Source organism: Actinia tenebrosa, unplaced genomic scaffold (assembly GCF_029948245.1).
Source record: "Actinia tenebrosa isolate PJP-AT-01 unplaced genomic scaffold, QUT_ActTen_1.0 PGA_scaffold5__44_contigs__length_20552954, whole genome shotgun sequence".
In the NCBI taxonomy this organism is placed as follows: Eukaryota; Metazoa; Cnidaria; class Anthozoa; order Actiniaria; family Actiniidae; genus Actinia; species Actinia tenebrosa.
In genome coordinates this window covers 8,392,789-8,401,412 of record NW_028292582.1, presented here as the reverse complement: position 1 = coordinate 8,401,412, position 8,624 = coordinate 8,392,789, and the positions used below count along the sequence as shown (strand labels likewise).

The window sequence follows — 8,624 nt, the reverse complement described above, 5'->3', positions numbered from 1 at the left end:
ATCGGCCATTTTTTCTTATAAATGGGTTTAGTAAGTGCATTTAGTAATAGATACCTTACGTATGTAAATGAGGGCGGCGTTAAACGTGGTGGGTGATAAAACCAATCGATAGTAAACAACCTGGCCAACTGACAATGAATGACATTTTAGTCTCCCGGCCCATTTAAGGCAGATTTTGGTCTGTCATAAATGAGATTTCGGCCCCAGTGAAAGGACATTGGACAATTTTGGCAGAAAACAAGGCCTGAAACTTGGCCTAGAGTTGAAACACACTCGAGGGTTCAAATTAGGAAGACTTTTGTTATTTTTGATTAGTACTAGTCTCGAAACGACTCGGTGTCTCTACGACAGAAAAGGCAGCGCACCGGGGGACCGCGATGTCTTCTGAAACAAGAAACCGAATCCCAATTTCGAAAACAGTACTATTTTCTCGAACACAATAAAAGTCATGAATTTCTAAGTATTCATTCATCACGTCCAAGTGATTTACCTCGGTGAATTTCCAAGTTTAATTAAAGAAAATAATTTTTGCAAAATATTTGAAAGATTCGTTTTGTTTTGGTAGAGTGCAAGGAATACTAATTGATTCAACTTTCCTGAAAAAGTCAGTTAAATTTGTCTATTTTTACAAGCTAAAGATATGGCGCCTCATAATTTTATATTTGTATTAAATCTAAAGTTTCTGTGATAACTTTTCTTGGTATATTAAAAATTATGACGTCCTGACTAGCTTCCCCGGTGTGGCGCGTCGCAGACAAACAATTCAAGACTGTAAATGACACCGCTCATACAAAAAAAAAACATCTGTTCTTACCAGAGTAGAGTAACGACTGCGTAATTCATTTCTACTGATATTTCTTACTTCTAAAAAAAAATTTGACCAATTTATTTAATCGTATCTACCTTGTACCCTCTACGGGGGTTGCGTTTGTCACGTTTGTAAGTGTAAACAGACATATGTCAACCTGTGTTTACTAGAGATAACTAGTGAGAAGAAGGTATCAATGACAGGTGCTTGTTACTAGCTACTATTTGGACTCACGTGGAACTTCCACCTCAGACCAGACGGCTAAACTGATAAACAAAGCAAGACAAAAAGCCTTTAGACTAACATCCTTCATTTTTTCAGATTTTTCTCAATAAGATCGGCTAACTCACAGATCGACTGATTGGAATTTAGATTCAGATAGGTGATGCGAAGGGACGCAAACCGGAGAAACCCGGGGAAAAACCCTCGAATCAAGGGAGAGACCTAATCCTACTTCATATGTGATGTTGAATCTGAGAGGCTAGTCGCTAACAAGGCTATACAACCCTCGATTCCTTTTTTTTTTTTTTTTCAACAGTAAAATTTCATCACAACTAATGACTTTAACTTTAAGCTAATAATAATTTTTTTTAAGCATTCAAATATATACTAGTATTTGAACTGTGAAAACTTAACGGATCTTCCTTTAAAGTTATGGGATGTTTCTGTTTCAGTATAGTGTGGTAAAGTATTTTCGCTGTTTTCTGAGATTTCATTTCAAGGAATTAGTATATTATAGTATATAGTATAGCAGTATGAATAGTGTTTAAGTTATATGTAGAATCACCTCTCCCACCTACCGAGCCGCCACATATTGTTATAGGATCCCCATGAAGCATTCTGAAATATTATTTTTTCTCATATGACTAGAAAACGCTTCAAAAGAAAATTTTCAAATAAAATTTCACAACTTGGTTTGCTTTTGTTTTACTCGCTCTAATATATCCAAGATGAATGAAGCCGCTACGTTAATTATAATCAAAAGAAACATACATTGTTTTATTTTTCTACCTGATAAATCTTTTATGACTTGAATTTTCAATCATTGCTACAGTTTTTGTTTGAGTTAGTTAACCAACTCTTTTGTACACATCGTTGCGGCCAAAAAATCTAAAAACATATGGTTTAAAATATTTTTTCTCGTCATGCCCTGAAAAGCCCTTCGAGTGCCATTCATTCGTTCTCAGTATTACCAAAAAAATCAATGATTTATTTAAAAAAAACATTTTTAAACATGCGCCATATTAGCTCGAGGCATATACCCAAAATCTAAAAACGTACGGTTCGAAATATTTTTCTCGTCATGCCATGAAAAGCCCTTCGAGTGCCATTCAGTCGTTCTCAGTATTACCAAAAAATCAATGATTTCTTCAGAAAACATCTTAAACATATGCCAGAGTAGCTCGAGGCATCAGCGTACCTTTCTGCTTTGTCGGACTTAATAGGCATTTATAACTGTCAAAACGCACCTCAAGTGGTGCATGGAAAAACTCACTCAATTTAACTGAAACACTAGTTAAGCCAAAGAGGTTCCGAACAAAGAACCTACTTGGAATAATAAGAAATTACCATTTTTTGATAAGTATTTTTCAGTATGTAAAATAAATGAGATTTAGTACTGGCTCTTATTGAAGTGAATAAATTGGAATTTCGAAGTTGGTTTTCAAAGAAGGAGGAAAACCCGTTCTCTCCTGTGTTTCATGGGTTTTTTAATCCGCGGTTGCAACACCATTCTTGTTGTAATGAGTTTCAAGAGGCAAACGATGGAACTGTTAAAACGTTATCTAGGTTTATCTTTTTATCATAGCTAATTACGGAAGACTGGCCATCTTATAGAACACTTGTCTAGTTCTCCTCAAATATGTTGATAGTCAAATGAATCAATATAAAAGTGGGAATAACAATTTGCGATGCGAATCATTTCAATTAGCTATTCCGAGGCGAAATAAAAGCCTGGGTTGAGTGAGTTAAATTAAGAATATTTTCCCTCCTACTTTATATTAACCATTCTGAAGTTGAGAGAAAAAATGGGTCAAGAGAAAAACGACGCAGTCCATACTAAATATATAGACGCTTTTTGAGTTTCGCCGGCGGTTTAGGGGTATTTCTTAACTACAGTAAGCGGAACCCCAGATAATGGGTGCGGCAATGCCTCATGCCGAAAAGGATAACAGTTTAAAAAAAAGCCACTTTCTGCTTGCAATCGAGATACTAAGTAAGTATATAAACGCCTCCTTGACTTCGATAATAATCTCGTATAAATAGCTTATGCTTTGAATAAGAAAAATAAATAGAAATAGCTTATATAGTTGAAGTAGGAAAAAATTTAAACTAAACTAAAACGTCACTGAAAAAAAAACCTCTGAATAAACACAATTGGATATTTAATCTAAAGGCAAAAATCAAAACCTAAACAACAACAACAACAACAAAAAAAAGTAGAAAATAAAATAAAAAAATGGATATTTAAAAAAAAAATTAATTTAATCTAACTAAACCCTCAGTAAAAGTGTAGTTCAACTCATCGAAAAGTTCGATTAGTACTGCTACTCACAGCCTAAAGTTCACTGAAATCTTAGTTATGACAAATGTAAAAATGCGTTTCCTTTTCACAAGTGGTAGCTCGGGGCAAATTTCATTAGGTTCTTTCTTTGAGGCAGCGACCTCCTTGGAGAGGTACTTGAAATTAATAGAATAAAAATGCAGGCATTACATGGAATCGAATGAATAGAAACAAAAGACGAATTTGAATGGAATTAAATGGGATCGAAATATGAATATCAATTTCATTTAAATAAGAAAAAAAATTTTTGATTTAAGCTGAGAATTTTTTCTAAGATTTTCTAATTATTCATTCATCCAAAGTCTTCGTTTTTTTCTTTCGTTCGTCCTCTCGTTCTCTCTTGCTCTCTCCCTTTCTATCCTCTTTCACAAAGACTTGTTTAAAGTAATCTATGCCTTAACCATACGAACAGATAGGGATAACGGGAAAAATTTTAGGGAGAGGAGTTAATGTAAGACCCAAAAAAGGTAAGATCCAAAATATCTTCACTGTCAGCCACCCCTGAACCCACTGCCTTCAGTCTTGCACATATCAATCATACTTTTAGACCCCCCCCCCCCCCCCCCCCCCCCTTCACATTTAACACCTTGCCAATGTAGTTACTTTAAAAAACAGTTCAGATTAAAACAGTTATTAGGTTTATGAAATGTGTTTTTGTCACTCGGTAAAGATCTATATGTTAAATGTATGCTACATCGAGTGTATAAGCAGATTAAAAAATCTGCCTCAGTTGGGTTCTCTCGTTATTTAAGTCGCAGGTTACCCAACCGCTCAACCGATTTACTAAGACAGTTGCCAGCATACGTTTTATTCAGGTCACGGTCAATTACTTTAACACTCATATCATAAATAGTCATAATTAATTAATTATACTTATGATGCATATCGATCTTGTTGATGAAAGCTTCAGCCGAAACGCCCGTATTTAAAGATTTTTAAGTCAGTGATAACTCTTATTTATTGTAAATTAATACTCATAAACCAAAACGTTTTTTAGTGACTTCGTGTTCTCTCTGATTGGCTCCAAAGGCTCCACCATGCATGCAAGCCAGAGTACTAAATAGAACATCAGGAAGCTTCGCCTTAAAGGCACGTTTGCCAACATCAAATCACAGGCAGCCCAAATAAGGTTCCTGTGTATAGTTTATAAGGGAATGTATGGGAGTTAGGATAAAGTTACGAAAATAAAATGTTTCACTCAACAATTTGCCTCAAAACTTGCTCCAGTTGTTGCTTTTACTTTGTTCAGTCTTCTGGCGAAGTTTCAGCGCGATTTGAGGCCGTTTAGTGGGTTTTTTCAAAATCCGCTCTTCTCAAATCGGACTGAATCTTCGCCAGAAGACTGAACAAAGTAAAAGCAACAACTGGAGCAAGTTTTGAGGCAAATTGTTGAGTGAAACATTTTATTTTCGTAACTTTATCATAACTCCCATACATTCCCTTATAAACCATACACAGGAACCTTGTTTGGGCTGCCTGTGATCAAATAAACGTACAGAACTATTCACTTACTTGGATTGTTGGAGGCTGGTGTTTCTGAAGAAAACAATTGGGATGATTGATTAGACATGTTTAAAGATGAAGGGTTAATAGAAGGATAGAGCTAGGCCCGATCCAATCCCTGTTGGTCTGAAAACCACAGGAAGCCTTTCTGGCGGACCAAGTTCGCTGCAACGGCTCCCTGTGGTTTGAAATGCACTCTACCCAAGCCCTTTAATTTATGCACGGTAATAATGCTTATTTTTCATTTCTCAACTAAATTCATCAAGCGAGAAACTAGTAATAAAAGCTTAATATAAACATTTAAATTCTATTAGAAAACCCTTTTAACACAAGATAATGTCGCTTGACCGCTAAGTCTGGTCAGGGATAGAAGCCTATATAGACATCGTTTATCGCTGGTAATATAAGAATTTTATCAAATCAAAGTAGCGTAACAAAATTCCATACACGCCTCATTAAGCCTCAAGTGTCAATAAACAAAAACCTAAAAACATCTTATCTAAAGGTTGCCGGTTATCTGTAGCAACAGAATCGGAATCGAAATTGGATGGAGTCGGGAGCAGCTTATGACGAAGTGAAAATCAGAACTGATGGAGTCGTAATCGGAGTCGGAAGCGCGTCGGGATTAGAAAATTCGGAAGGTTTCCTTTTCTTGACTTTTATGACGAGCAGTTTTCACTTGTCATGGATGAACTGCTTCCAACTTCGATTCTAATTCCGACGGCAAGTCAAAAACAGTATTAATATTTAGCCTCTACTCTGTCAAAATACGTTACTATGCTTGCTTCCACGCCTCTTTCTAGAATAATTCCTAGTCTGACCTCTGGGACCATATTTATTTACTGCACAAAAGAACAACGTGTTGAGCCGGTCTTCATTGAGGTGTACGCTTTCAGTGAGTGTAATTGCTTCAAGTAACTTAACACTTATAATATCAAGTACCCGTTAAGTTAATTGGTCTTTAGCGATGAGAACAATAGTAACAGGTGGTAAGAACCATCCGTCGACATGGTGTCTATTTGGTGAGTCGTTTATTAAAGATTTGAACAATTCTAAGCCACAGTAAAGAAAAATAGTATTGAAGGCTTTTTTTTCTCCCCACAAATTTATTTTTAAAGGGACAAAGAAGAATTTTATTCCAGTTAACGTCCATCCTTCTGTTTAATTTGGTGGGTCTTTTGTGCACTGTGTTGAGCCATTTCAATTTTCAGTAAAGAAATTTAGATTCAAAAACAATATTCTATCTCTACCGACTATAATTCTGGGGGGAGACTGAAGTAAAATATTTTTGCTATGCTTCATAATTCCGCTTGAAGATGCCGTTACCTGATCCAAATTCATTAAATTTCTGGCAGTCTAAGTTATGGAATAATATTTTCTCTATTCTTGGTTTGGAATCAATCCCAAGAGAGCACAATAACAAAAGGGATGTCCGCCACGTTGGAAGATATAACAAAAGAATTCATTGAAAAATCTTTTGTCAAATTCTTCCAACATGGCGGCTATGACGTCTATTGCAAACGAAGAATTCAAAATGACAAATGCTCCTCTTTAATAGTCTGATAATCTTTTGTAAGATAGCATTGTATTGCGTCTTAGCCCGGGCTTTATAATCCGGACAGTGAACATGAACATCCATGTCTTATTGCTCAACCCATATCACGAGATTGATAAAGCCACACTCGACACTGAAATTTAATTAAGACAATTTTGCTTTGGTCAGTTTACTATTTATAACATCGAAATAAATAATCGGCAATGATCGAGTAAACGTTTGTGACAGATGAAAATCTAGCCGAGCTATCGTCACACCTTTTGTATTTTAAAGGTTTCTGATCATGAACATTCTTGACAATCTGGCAATAAGGTTTGTCATGATAAATGCTTTCCAAAGGTTAGATGATTATTTTTGAACTGAGAGTGATATGCTAAACTTTCAAAAAATATTTCAAATCCTGAAACAACCTCTGGGCTGATCTATGTCAGGGCACGCCTAACTCAAAGATCGAGCTCTGTAAACAACCTCTAGGCTGATCTAAGTCAGGGAATGGCTAACTCACAAATAGAATCCTAAAACAACCTCTAGGCTGATCTAAGTCAGGGCACGGCTAACTTACAGATTGAACCCTGAAACAACCTCTGGCCTAATCTAAGTCAGGGCATGGCTAACTCACAGATCGATTTGTGGAGCCTAGCTTGTTAAGATTTTCCATGATTTCACCCAAAAAAATACCTAATACACTTAACCTACACTGACTGTACAAGAGTATTCTGTATCCCACACATAACCTTGAAGTCGTACAAGACTGTCACTCTTACACACTATCGAGCATGGAGACCACGATGAAATTAATAAATGTGTAGTACCTCGTACATCTCAATACTAATCCTAAATGCATACCACAATAAAACAATATAGTGAGTCCATAAAAATAAATGAAAATAAGCTATTGACAGATCCCTTATAGTGATTAAGGTTGAGCAAGTATTTAATTATGTTTCGTAAAAAAACATCTTAACTTATAATCTAATTATGACCTTAAAACGTTCGCATTATGAGGGAGACTTGAGACCAATAAAGACAACGATAAGTAAGGACTTTTCTTTCCCGCCTTTTCCTAACTTGATGGTCGAGTACAGTCAATGAATTCAAGGGTGTGTTTATTGTTTTCGATGGAGTACTTTGACAATAAATCCATGGAACCACCTGCACTTCGTTGAATGAACAAGCTAATAACGCAAAGTGCAATCGGGGAAAGTAAGGCTGCGTTCATAATGTATAGCAGAGGGGGGGGGGGGGGGGGCAGGTTAAATTAAGGGGGGATCGGGAAAATGTTGGTAGGAAAAAGGGGGTAGGGCAAATTTTCATCAGAAAAATGGGGGGTATGCACAATTGTTGGAAGAAGCTACAAGCCTTGCTTTGGGGGGATCGTATTTTTTTGCATGACTTTAAGGGGGCTGTTAAGAATTATTCTGGAAATTTCAAATTTTCACCTGCCCCCCCCCCCTCCCCTCCCCTCTGCCATACAATATGAACGCAGCTTATTATACTTATTCGTGCAATGAAAAGGCTTGAAAGGGGTGACAACTAAAAAATGCCCTAAAGTCTTTCTGGCTAGCTTTCTATGGCATTGCATTTTAAAATTCAAAAAATAAAAAAAATTAAAACAATAATGATAATAATAATAATAATAATAATAATAATAATAATGATAGTAATAATAGTAATAATAGTTAATTTTCTGAAGCAAAGATTCAAGACGGAAAACAAATAATAAAAAATGAGAACAGCAAAAAGTATTTTTCATTCTGCCATTGTCAGGTATTTAACAACATTTGTTCCATTAACAAAATACTAGTTCTACCAATATTAATACAATATTAATTATCAAAACAAACAAGAAATGGCATGTGGCTTATGGTGAATAGGGTTTGTCATAATTTTTGAACCACTTTTCACTTATCGGATTTTGCTAACACTCATGCACAGTCACTCTGTCTCTATTTGTTTAAAGTCATTAATAAACATGATGTCAAATTTCAAATTAGAATCGCTACAGATTTAGAAAATAATAAATATAGAGTTTCTTAGGAATTTTACAGCTTGTCTCATTAGATATTCGCCCTATTCTCGTACCTAAAGCCTTCTCAGCTTTCTAACGGTCTGAGGGTCTGAGCACAAGAACGTTTTTCGCCAATGCTCGCGATTCAACCACATTTTGTTACGTTATGTTATTAAGTCCCCGTCCA

The 8,624-nt window shown here is 35.8% G+C and overlaps 1 long non-coding RNA gene across 4 annotated transcripts in view; it reads right to left on the bottom strand.

Annotated features, from left to right (window-relative positions):
- LOC116294310 (uncharacterized) overlaps window positions 1-8,624 on the bottom strand; it is a 49,390-nt gene that overhangs the window by 36,594 nt on the left and 4,172 nt on the right. For all 4 annotated transcript variants that reach the window (XR_016121219.1, XR_016121220.1, XR_004196910.2 and 1 more), the window contains exon 2: window positions 4,884-4,907. This is a non-coding gene — a long non-coding RNA (uncharacterized LOC116294310). The remainder of the gene's footprint in view (window positions 1-4,883; window positions 4,908-8,624) is intronic.